This window comes from Mustela putorius, unplaced genomic scaffold (genome assembly GCF_011764305.1).
Source record: "Mustela putorius furo isolate JIRA1106 unplaced genomic scaffold, ASM1176430v1.1 tig00000242_pilon_pilon_pilon, whole genome shotgun sequence".
NCBI lineage: Eukaryota > Metazoa > Chordata > Mammalia > Carnivora > Mustelidae > Mustela > Mustela putorius.
Window position 1 is genome coordinate 18969090 of NW_025421325.1, and position 12062 is coordinate 18981151.

The 12062-nt window shown below is 46.0% G+C and overlaps 1 protein-coding gene and 1 long non-coding RNA gene across 2 annotated transcripts in view; both read right to left on the reverse strand.

Annotated features, from left to right (window-relative positions):
- Window positions 1–12062, reverse strand: part of XKR6 (XK related 6) — a 298759-nt gene that overhangs the window by 59448 nt on the left and 227249 nt on the right. The window lies entirely within an intron of this gene.
- Window positions 1–12062, reverse strand: part of LOC106007197 — a 28940-nt gene that overhangs the window by 7096 nt on the left and 9782 nt on the right. The window contains exon 2 of the long non-coding RNA XR_001181774.2: window positions 2430–2577. This is a non-coding gene — a long non-coding RNA (uncharacterized LOC106007197). The remainder of the gene's footprint in view (window positions 1–2429; window positions 2578–12062) is intronic.

Here is a 12062-nt window from a genome sequence, read left to right on the forward strand (position 1 = left end):
TTTGCAAACTGGTTTACCCTTGAGTTCTCTCCTTCTGGGGATTCCCTGGTTCTCCACTTTCTTCCTGACAGCCAAAGGCAACAATGTACTCAAAGACTAGACACAACCTGCCCATTTAAAATTAAGCAGGAAGCCTATCATTTAAATTGATAAGTAAAAATCAATCAATCAATCAATCAATCAATAACTGAAACTACAAATTTCCTCCCATTCCCCTGGCACTAGAATCTTCCATTTGGCCTGTAGATCCTCTCCGAATTGTGTGCACCTGGGGGCTACATCTGTCCATGGGCTCCCTTCCCCTTTTCTGGTTGGGTTTAGTCAGCAGGACCAAGAGCAGGAAGTCAAGGACAAGGAGGGAGCCCACTTGGGGGCTGTGTTCCCAACCCAACTCCTGTGGGTGGTCCTCATTGCATAGCTCACTCTGGACCACAGCAATCGCTGTCACCCCTCACCCACTGAGGGCTCAGGGTGTTAACAGCTCCCTATTGTTCCTGGTTCCAGGATGCCGCACCAGGTCTCATCATTCTGACTATATTCTGTCCAACATCTTTATTAAATTCTCCCTGACCTACCAGCTTGACGGTGCTCGCTGTTTTCCTGCCTGGACATGCCCTGACACATTGATCAGGGGGAAGAAAGAGGAGATGGAGAAGCAAGAGGATAAGAAAGCAGGGGGACAGTGGGAAAGAGAATAGGAGGAATGGTATGGAGAAGAAAGAGGGGGACTCCAGGACCTGGGGACGCCACACGCCCACCCCCGCAATTTCTCCTCCCCACAGTGGAAAGTGCTATCCTTTACTTTTTAACTTTAAACCTGATTAGTGACATGAAGGCCCGTTTTCCACCTACAGGTTGAAATTGAAAGTAAAAAGGGAGCACAAAATGTCTGAAGCTTTTAGAAATTTCCTTAGGAGGTTCGAGCAGCAGGTGTCAACCTTGAATATGCCAGAATCACACCCTCGGGGTCCCTGACAAAAATCCCAATTCTCCGAAACCACCTTTAGAAATTCTTATGTCCTAGGTGGGGGCTTCGACCTCAAAATCCGTATTTTCACAAGCAGCCCAGGGTTCCTGAGGCAGCTGGTCCCATGTGTCACTGTGGGAAATTCCAGCATGGATGCCTTGACCATGAACATCTCAGTAACACTCGTGAACTGCTGGTTTTTGGAAGCTGTCAGACTCTTAAGAAATCACGATCCAGATGGCCCTTCTTTTCACGACATCTGTATCTTTGGGGTAAATACCCAGTAGTACAATGGCAGGGTCATAGGGAAGTTCTATTTTTAATTTCTTGAGGAATCTCCACACTGTTCTCCAAAGAGGCTGAAGGGGCGGGGGGGGGGGTGGGAGGTTGGGGGAACCAGGTGGTGGGTATTATAGAGGGCACGGATTGCATGGAGCACTGGGTGTGGGGCAAAAATAATGAATACTGTTATGCTGAAAATAAAAAATAAATTAAAAAAAAAAGAAAAAAAGAAATCACGGTCCAGTGTTCTCAAACCAAGTTGGGCCTGGCTGGAGATGTTACCTAGCCATATCCAAAGAAACTCAGTGAAAAGGACTGTTCAGGAACAAATTTAATTAAAGACGATGGGTTAGATTATATAAATTAATAGGTGAAAGGTCTCCCTATGCATGGAGCAGAACAAGAGAAATGAGGCCCCTAACCCCATGCAGGCATCCCTGGCCAGAACTCACAGCATTAGAGGAAATAGGGAATGTGCAGTAAAGCTCAAGGAGAAGAGCAACAGCAGAATTAATGGCTAGATGGGGTCATTATGAAAGACCAGAGGAACCCTGCAGTTCAAGCAGACAAGCACTTAATAGCACTCTTGATGTATGAAGGGCCATTGAGGGGAAACAGAAGTGCCACCTGTCCCTTTCACTGAGGGCTGAACTCAAGTTAGGTCAAGGGCTCAGCCTTAGACTCCTGCCTAGGGGGTTTCTAGGTAAGTTTTGCCTTATGTGTATTTTCTCTCTCTCTCTCTCTCTCTCTCTCTCTCACACACACACACACACACACACACACACACACACACACACACTTTAAAAAGAACTATACCAAGAGTTACACACCACAGGTCCCAAGGGAGACACTGGCATGCCTCTGGAAGTAATATTCATACATCTTTGTGTATGGAGTTTGTAAGGTTTCATTCAGTAAGCCACTCAGTAAGAGTTTTGCTCTCTCCCATTTCTTGGGAATGTGTCTGATAGAAAAGACTTAAGATTTGGTTCTTCTGGACCAGTAGGGCATTCCTATACATCATTCAGGAGTGTTCCCTGAGAACACCATGCATCACAGGACTAGTGTTTTAATTAATAGGAATTGATGGAACACCCATTTTGAAAGAATGAACTTGACCCATGTTATAAGCTAAGAATTTAAAGTAACCCATCACTAACTGTCATAGATGTCTCAGTACCTTAGTTGAAAGTCACCAAGCACAACAAAATGAATGTGGTAAAGAAAGATGCCACACTGGCCACTCCTCCCAAGGCAGTCTTCAAAATGCCCATTGCCTGGAAAGCAAAGGGTTCACTAAGCTTAGTTTCATGGCTGCCAGCTCCGGTCTGTGAAGGAAAGAAGGAGTGACATTAGCTGAGCCTCAAGGCACCAGACTTTTCACATATTCTTTCATTCTATCCTCCCAACTGCCCTCTAAAACCTATTCTATCCCTGCTTCACAGATGAGAAAGCTGAGACCCAAGAAAGGCACAGGCTACTGATATTTCTTGAGGACCTACTTTGTTGGTACTGTGACTAAATGACTTCCAAATGGTGTCTGATTTTTCTGAAGATTTTTCTCCTTCTTCCTTTTCTTCCTCCTCCTCCTCCTCTTTCTCTTTTTCTTCTTCTAATTCTTGTTCATAGGTAGGAAGTTGAAGCTCAGAGAGGTCATGCCATTTACTTAAGGCCACACAGGAAGTGCATGAGAAAGCCAGAATGGAACACCTATCTTTCCAACTGCCCAACAATCCTTTTCATCATATCCCAGTTGCCTCTGTGGGATGTGGGAAGGAGGAGTAGGCACCTCAGTAGGTGTCTGGCAGCCAGTTGGATCTCAACAGATGGCAGCAGACTCTGCTATGTTAGTCCTCAGAGAACATTGTGCTATATACTTCTAGTTTTAATATGTAAGCCAGGAATCAGAGTGAAACACCTTTCTTTAGAAGTGTGGGATGAGCAAAGCCTGACTGGAGGGTATTTTACTGACGGGAAGATGGATTGACAGAGAGGTGAGCATCTTGTCCCCATAACAAAGTGGGACCAATGCTGCCAGATCCTCACTGAAGTCCTTTTCAAAATAGTCCATGGTATCAGAGAGTTAGGACCACCAGCTCATGGGAAGGCAGGTAATAATGGCCCCAGGAGCGGCAACGGTTCTCCACCCCAACCCTAACTTTGACCACAGACCCTAATCATGGGACAGCTCAGCCACATCATTTTGCAGGAAGTTACTTTTTCATTTCATCCCCAGCCCAGCTTTGGTAGGGGAGCAGATGGCAGGTGAGTAGTGGGTTACCATCTGAGATGCCTAGAAAACCATGTCATCTTATCCTCATTCTTCCCTTTTCCCTCTTGCTGAGAAATATTACCCAGTGAAATTCTATTTCTTTTCCAAGAGCTGCTTCATAGAAAAAGGCTCCATATGTGGCAAGTGGCAGAGGAAAGAACACAGAACTCAATGTTATCATACCGGGGTTCATGGGCAGAAGGACGACAATGCTTGTGTCTCCCCAGATTCATGTGCTGAAGCCCTAGCTCCCCGTGTGGTGATATTTTGGGGTGGGGGTATTGAGACATGACTAGATCCAGATGCTATCATGAGGGTAGGCCCCATGATGGGCTTAATGACCTTACCAAGAGACAAAAATTCTCTCTCCATCCAGGAACACACACTTGAGAAGGTCATGTGAGGGCACGGGGAGAAAGCAGTCACCTACAAACTATGCCACCTGCTGGCATGTGATTTGGGGTGTGGCTTAGCCTCTCTCAGCTTCAGTGACCTGCTGAACCACCTTCAAGGTGCCAGCATTTGGGCCAGGAGCTACAGGCCAGCAAACAGCCCCTCTGCTGTCCTGGCTGACAGTGCTGTGGGAGGGGGTGTGGCAGACACGACCCCAGCTGCTCCCCACCTCCTACTCACAGAACCACTTCTCCCAGCAAAGAACATAGCACAGCGTCGAAGCGGACTGCTGCCCACGAATAAAAGCTACTCTGGCACAATCCCTGAGCTCTCTGAAAAGTCAGGTTCAAATAAAGTTGCAATGAAAAGCAAACCCCAGCTAAGCAACGTGTTTCAAACCTTTGTCATCTGAGTGGGCCAGAACGGCGGCACTTTCCCTCTGCGGGAGTGTTCTCATGCCCTCGCCCACCAGCCCACTCTGGGCACAGGACTGAAAGAGGGAAAATTATATCTCTGCTCAGGCCCACGCCAGCAACACATGTGCTCTTGCTGATCTGTGTGGTTCCTCTGTGGGCTGGAAAAAAAGGTGAAGAATCAGTTCCAGGAGGTTTTCAAGTAAGTGGAGATAGAGCCTCCAGCAGAAGCAGTGTCCAGAGACTCAGGAGACCAGCACTCCAACCCTAGCACAGAGATGGGCAGGCCAGGAGCTGGCAACACGTCCAATGGTTTCAGTTCAGGCCTAAGCTGCCTCTACCACATTCTCCAGCAGAGCCTTGGGTTTGAGTCCCTGCTCTACCGCATGGACCAAACTCAGTCTGCGAATCCCCTTCATTGGAAACATGATAGTATCAAAACTTGTCCCCTGCATCATGGGAGGATTTATGAGGTCATGAGTGGAAAAACATATGTACTTATCGATTGAACTTACAGAAGAATAAACAGGTCCAGCCAAGGGCCAGGGTCTTCCTTCTCTCCAATAGCAGGGAGGCTCCAGGAATGGGAAGTTGCTGGAGAGAACACATGATTCCCAGAGACCCAGGGAACCTCGAACAGCAGCTGGTCCAGTCCTTACTTGTAGGTCAGGGACTCATGAACTGGGACAACCAGCTCATGCTGCCTCTGCATCCCACCTAGTCACAGTAGAGTGACTTCTGTGAATTGCAGCCCATTGGACTCCCAGCTGCTTGTGGGCAGCCTTCTTGCATTTGTCCATCTCATAAACGACTATTGAGTGTCTGCTAGGTGCCAAACGGTGGGCACATGAGGATGGAAAAGAGAGCCAGCCTACCTTCAAAAATGCTAATTCCACAGTCTAAGAAGAACAAGAGGGCAGAGATCAAGTCTTCTTCCTTTCTCTATTCTAGTGCCTGGCACAGAAGAAGGCTCAATAAATGTTTGTTGAATCAGTGCACACCACAAAGCCATTGAAGTGGCTCCTTGGCATCCTTGTTCCTAAATCAGCCTACTCAAGAGTAGACTGCCCAGGACAATTTTGTAACAAATTAACAATCAATTCCTCCGCAAAGGATGTGGCCTCATTGAAAGCAGGCTGCCTGAGCACCCATTTACTTGAGGACCCACTTGAACCAGGACAGGACATGGACATGACTGAGCACGTGCACCATCAGTGCCCGACCTTGCAGACCCCGAGGCAGCTCATTCCCCCGCTTGCTTGTCTCATTCACTCTCCCACCTTACTGAGGCCTGAGCCACAACAGGTTGAATGACTTCCAAGCTCCAAGGATAGCTCCCTAAAAGAAACAAACTTCAAAGTGATATGCCCAAGATTGCAAAGCTAAGAAGGTTTTCAGAGCTCATGCCTGGGACCTCTTACTTCCCCCATGAGACCTCATGTCATCGAAGTTCCCAGTAGGAGCAGCCTTGAAGCCTCCCAAAGCTGGCTGGCACCACAGAGGTTGCCCAGGTTTGCATCCTCATTGTTCTAACATGGAATCCAGGGAAATTTAACTGCCTGAGAGCAAGCAGGTGTTCAGGAGTGGAGCACTTGGTTCCTGATCTCATTAGTGTCCTTGCCACCCCCCAACCCCAACCACACTGTCCTCTGGTGGCCATCTGGAGAACGTGTGAAAAATGACAGATTATCTCATCCAAGGTACAGCTAAAGAAACAAGATGTAGAGATTCCTCAAAAAATTAAAAATAGAACTACCATATGTTCCAACCATTCCACTTCTGCATATTTCTAGAAGAAATGAAAACACTAAAGTAAAAGAGATATCTGCACCCCATGCTCATGACAGCATTATTTACAATAGCCAAGACATGGAAACAACTGGCTGTCCATCGATGGCTAAAGAAGTTGTGATATTTCACACACACACACACACACACACACTCACTCACTCACATGCTGGAATATTATTCAGCCATTGCAAATGGAATATTATTCCATTTGACATTCTGTCTGGATTATCATTCCAAAATGAGGAAATCCTACCACTTGCTAAAACACAGATGGACCTTGAGAGCGTTACCTTAAGTCAGATAGAGAAAGACAAATATTGTATGTGTGAAATCTGAAAAACAAAACAAAACTAAACAAAAACCCTAACCCATAGAAAAGGAGATGGTAACTTTTGGTTAACAGAGGTGAAGCAAGGGGAGGGGGAATTTGATGAAAGTAACCAAAGGCACAAACTTCCACTTACAAGATAAGAGTTCAGGATGTCATGCACCAAAGGATGACTAGAGCTACTACTGTAGTATGATACAGAGAAGAGTGTTAAGAGAGTTGATCCTCAGAGTCCCCATTATAAGAAGGATTATATTTTTCTTTTTCTTTTTCTTTTTTTTTGTATCTATATAAGATGATGGCTGTTAGCTAAACTTAACAGTAGTGATCATTTCACAATATATGTAAGTCAAATCATTATGCTGGACAGGCTAAACTTATATGTACTGTATGTCCATTACACCTCATAAAACTTGGGGAATAAAAGAAAGAAACAAGAGAATTTCCAACAATCCAAGTAGTGTGTCAGTAGGCCTTGGAAGGTAGTGAGTCCCCTATCACTGGAAAATTATCACCTGGACGAGACAGGTGACAACCCTGGGTGTGACTCCAGCTCTGTAACAAGTGGAATGACACAGACATCAGTAAAGACGCACCGATAGCTTTTGAAAACCAGAACAGCTCGGTCTGGGCGCTCCCATTAATTGTGGCTTTTGTCACCACTCTCAGAGAAGGTAGGAGGGCTAAAGTCCCTCTGTCTCTCAGGTTCTGTAATTGAGGCCAGTCCTGGGATGGAGGAAGCATAGGGTCATGAAACGAGGTGGTGCTTTGGAATGAGTAACTTAAGCAAGGCACTTAACCTCTGTGATTGGGGATAATCCTGTTTCACCTCCCAAATTTGTGTAAGGATCACGTGGGCTAATTTTTGAAAAGTGCTGTCAGAGCAGTCAACTAATGGCAGCTGTTGTTTTGGCCATTCGTGGTGATGGGGTGAAGACTTCAAGACATGGGTGTTCAGAGTAGAAATTTTCACCTGCATCGCTCCAACTTCCATATTTTGTCTCTTTTGATCCCATGTCTGAAACCTAAAGGGTCCACCTTCCCAGAATGGGAAGGGTTGAGCTTCCTTCCCATTCTGTTAGCCAGAGTGATGGAAGTGGAAGGGGACTGCCCCCTCTTTCCTGTACACCACCCGGAGTCTCAGTGACATGCAGTGATAGTCTAGACCTCTCCCCCACTACCACCTAAACTATAACTCGCCATGATTCGGAACAGATTTATAGAAGAGAATAGATTTATTGCCTCATATGCATATTTAATGAGCCTCAAAGATAGTTCATAAATACACCATGCAATTTATTGGTATTTAATGTTATGCATTAATTAATAATTTTTAAGCCATCCAACATTTGCCAATTTGAAAAACTTAATATAACATTCAATAACTCCTGTCAAGACTTAATAAATTTCCATGGATTTATGCAGCCTGCAAAATGCACTCCATCTCAAACAAATTAAATAATGCATATGATGTGGTATGGGGAAGGACAATTTATTAAAGACTGATTTAATAGAAAATAGGTGTATTTTATCACTTGAGCTTTTTGTTGGGGACTCTTACGCAGAGAGACACCCCAAGACACCCTGTTCGCCAGCTGTACTAGATCCAGTATTTGCCTCTGACTCTAACACAGAAGGAAATGTGGTTCCTCTTTCCCTTCATGCCCCAGTTCTGTCCCTGGCCTTCCCCCTTTCTTTGTTTTGACAAAGGTGTTCACACTCAGCCTCAGCCACTGTCTCCAGCATCCTTTCTGTAGTTTTTCTGAATCTCAGCTGGAAAAGAGCTTGCCCCCTCTGCAGGTTCTTTGAGGTTCTGGTGGCATTTCTGACTCTTCCCAACCGTCTTTCTCTTGTGAGGAAGGTTCCTTGAAGGGTTGTAGCCCACTCACTTGTTCCCCAACTCCTGCAGGGCCCAGTGGTGTTCAATATGCATTTGCAGAAATAACACATGGAAAAACTAGCTAATGCTCCTTTTTATTCACAGAAACATAAGGAAGCAAGCAGATGCTTGGTTCCACCAGCACAGAGATCCTGGTGGCCCTGGGCCTATTCAGTGCCGCCCAGCAGCCGACATGATCCAGATTCCCCAGGGGAGCCATCTGGAACCCAGGCCAACTCCCAAGGAGATGAGGCAGCAACATCACCACATCAGATGCAACCCCTCTGACAGTCTTTTCTCTAGCCAGATCCTTTAAAAAGGTTCCTATCCCTCTAGCCACCCAGGCAAACAAGATGGCAATATGGCAATGTTGGAAAATCTCTTCACTTATCTGAGGCCATTCCAGTGAAGTGGACACCTTGCCTCTGTCCCAGTTTTCTCATGGGGCCACATGAAGTCACATGTTTGCAGGTCCCTTGTGATCACACAGGGCAGCTAGAACTGGTGATGTCTAGTTGTCTCGGCCTCTTGCAGGCTCCCCTCTGGGCTCTGACCAAAGCCTGTGCACTTTGGGAAGAGGAGGTACAGGATGGTGAGCTGGTGTGAAGACATGGAAGGCAAGGTCTTGCCAAAGGCTAGAAAACCTGCCCCTCTTGATATTTTGGAGGCTTATAAGGACCTCTGCAATGACCCTAAGAAAAGGGCCCACAGAAAGTTTCACCCACCCGACCGAAGCCTACTGCTATAGTCAGCCATGACCCAACCTCACCCACCTGGACCTTGAGGCCAAACTCTGTTCCAGGGAACTCCTCATCTGAGACAGACATGCAGGGGGTGCCAAAGGAATCCAGAGCTGGATAGTAGTTAAAGGTAGACACAGATTTTATTCAGGAACTATTGCAATAGGAGAAAGAGGCTTGAAACGAAAACAAGGCTCGATTCCAAATATATATTTTAAAAAATGGGGATTTATAGCCAAGGGGCAGGGAGGGAGATCAGTAAATAGAAAGTTGCTAAGAGGGGGCATGAGGGTAGGGACTGTGGTGAAACTGACCTACAAGGATTCTCGTTAAAGGCAGGCCAGTGTGAGCCGATCTCACCTGGGGGCTGGTTCAGGCAAGGGGATTGATTTGATCCTGAGGGTGGGGATTCTGGCTAACCTGACTGGATAGGGTTTTGCTAACACTGATTGAAAGTGCAGGTCTGGACACAAAAATGCAAAGCTGGAGACTTAGTTGGGAAGTGGGTTCAGAGTTTTGTCCAGGAGGTGTCATCATCCGTGGCCACAATGAGATGCCTTGGGCAAGCCAGGAGCACAGGGCGCGAGGCCGGAGGTGGTAGGGGTCTCAGAAAGGCTCCCTGGGCTGGGCTCCAAAGGTGGCACTCTTCACTCCTTTGGGGGTAGTCGAGGCAGGGGTAGCAGCCCACAGACGCGGGAGTGCACAGGAGGTTGGGGAGGGGCAGTTGGCTAGGACTGAAAGTGGAAAGGGACAGAGAAGAGTTGCCAAGATCTTCTGCAGTCCAAAGGAGGAGGACCCTGATTCCAGGTGGAGACAGTTGGCACCAGATCCCATGGGTTACAGGGAGCTACTCAAATATATTTTACAGGGGATTGATCTTCCTGGCTTATGTGTAGGAAGGACCACACTCAGGACAGGTGTTCTCATCCATCTTATTCATTGCTGGGACCTAAACACTGAAAAGGTGCCTGATACACAACAGGTACTCAAGTGGTGTTGTATGGGTTGTGACTGATTCTCTCTCTCTCTCTTTCTCTCTCTCTCTACCTCTCTCATACAGATTGTGACCAGTGAACTAGGGGCTAGAGGGATTAGGGAGAGTGACACTTTGGGGTAGCAGTAAGACCCCATAAATTGTTGTAGCAAAAAGACAGCAAAAGTAACTTTGTGGAGAGAAAACTACCAGGTAAATGTAGATATTTATAAAACTTTAAAATTCCCATCCCATCCCCCTCCCCCAAAACCCTTCATTGTCTGCTACTATTTACCCACGGTTAGGTAGGCTCCGAATAAGAAAAAAGCAAAGCAACACACATACACACAAAATTTGCACAAAGATAGCATGGCCATCTCCCACAGACCTGTATGCCCACAGGTGTGGGTTTCTGTGCATTCACAGGAAGCAAATAGATTTCTGAGAGTGAACTTATTCTGAGCCCCCATGGCAGCATAAATTCTATCAGTTGTCCATATGGTTTGGGATCCATGGTAGTATTTCAGCTGGAGCCCAGGACGGCCTGAACCAACGCGCAGCAGTGAAGAGCCAAGGAAACGAAAAGTTTCAGAGTTGGAGCCAGCAAGTCTGGTAAGACATCAGATATGAGGGGGACAAGAGTGAGGACAACAAGGCTTTGGGAAGAGATGAATGGTGTTCAGGAAGTGGCCAGGTCTAGCTGAACCCTACCAGCAGATGGTTGAATAGAAGTAGTTTAAGAGGAGAGATAGCCTACAATTTTTAACCCTAACTTATACAGAGTTATTGGCCTAGATCTAGAACAAATCTCCCAATTTAATATCAACTATACTTCCTAAATAATGAAGTCTAGCAAAATTTTTTTCGAAATGTTCAGGCAGTGACATGGCCCAGGTTCCTTCTATAACTTCTTCTCGTAGCTGACTACACTTGTGTCCAGCAATCTCTTCCTTACCACTAAGTTTCATCCTTTGTGCTCTAGCTTACATCATTCTTTGCTTATTCCTTCTTTCGCCAGTGGAAAGACCACCATTTCTGTGGTTAATAATATCACCTATTATTATGTAGAGATGTCATAATCTCAAATCCAAATAATGGCGGATGGAAAAATGGGCAAATCCATGAATTATGTTTTTATTCAAGACCCTAATTGTTTAGAGAAAGTTCGTGGCTTGTATTAAGATAATTTAGGGTTCAAAAGGCTAGTTCCTAAGCCTGTACAAAGTAAGGCTTGTGCTGGTCAAACCAGCAATTGTGCACTTAGGGCTACAGTCAGCACAGAAGCTTTGGTGGCTGCCCTAAGTGAAGTCCACACATTTCAACTCTCCTCTTTATGACATCTTTCCAGTCAGATGTTTCAAAGGTGAAAAGCAAGGGGCAAAATTAATAGATGGCAGCAAAGAAAAGATAAATAAAAGATACAGCAAGAACTGCATGTTCCCTTTGATTTCTCCCCATTGAAAATCATTTCCAAGAAAACAGGCAATCTGGGGAAATTCTCCCATGTGTCCTGGTTTCTTTAAGATGCCATAGTATAATGTATTAAAAAATGATAGGCATACTGACTTGCTGAAGGTCCCACCCCTGAAACAGAACATGCAACCCCCTCTCCTACATCTGTGCCTCTCCATGACTCTGTGGGTGGGCCCCTGCACTTAGTTTAACCCACAGCCAAGGCTGAGAAGGAATTTTAGTGGCTCTGTGGTGACAAAGGGCAAACTAAGAAAAATGTTCTGTTTGCTGTCAAGTTAGCATTGGTGAAGAGGCCACACCCCAGGAGAGATCTTTCTGGAGTCAGTTTTATAAGCTCAGAGGAAGTGCTTTAGAAGCAAATGTCATAAAGAATCAGAAACTGACTTGTGGCTGGAATTAGAGCCCCTGGCTTTTCTTAAAGCCTCCCCATGCTGTGATCTTGGACAGTTCACCTGCAATGGATATAGATGATGACATGGCTGAGAGAGGACTGAGTTTGGCACAATGACTGGAAAGTATTCAGAGGGAGCAGGCCTGTGGCAGATCCAGGG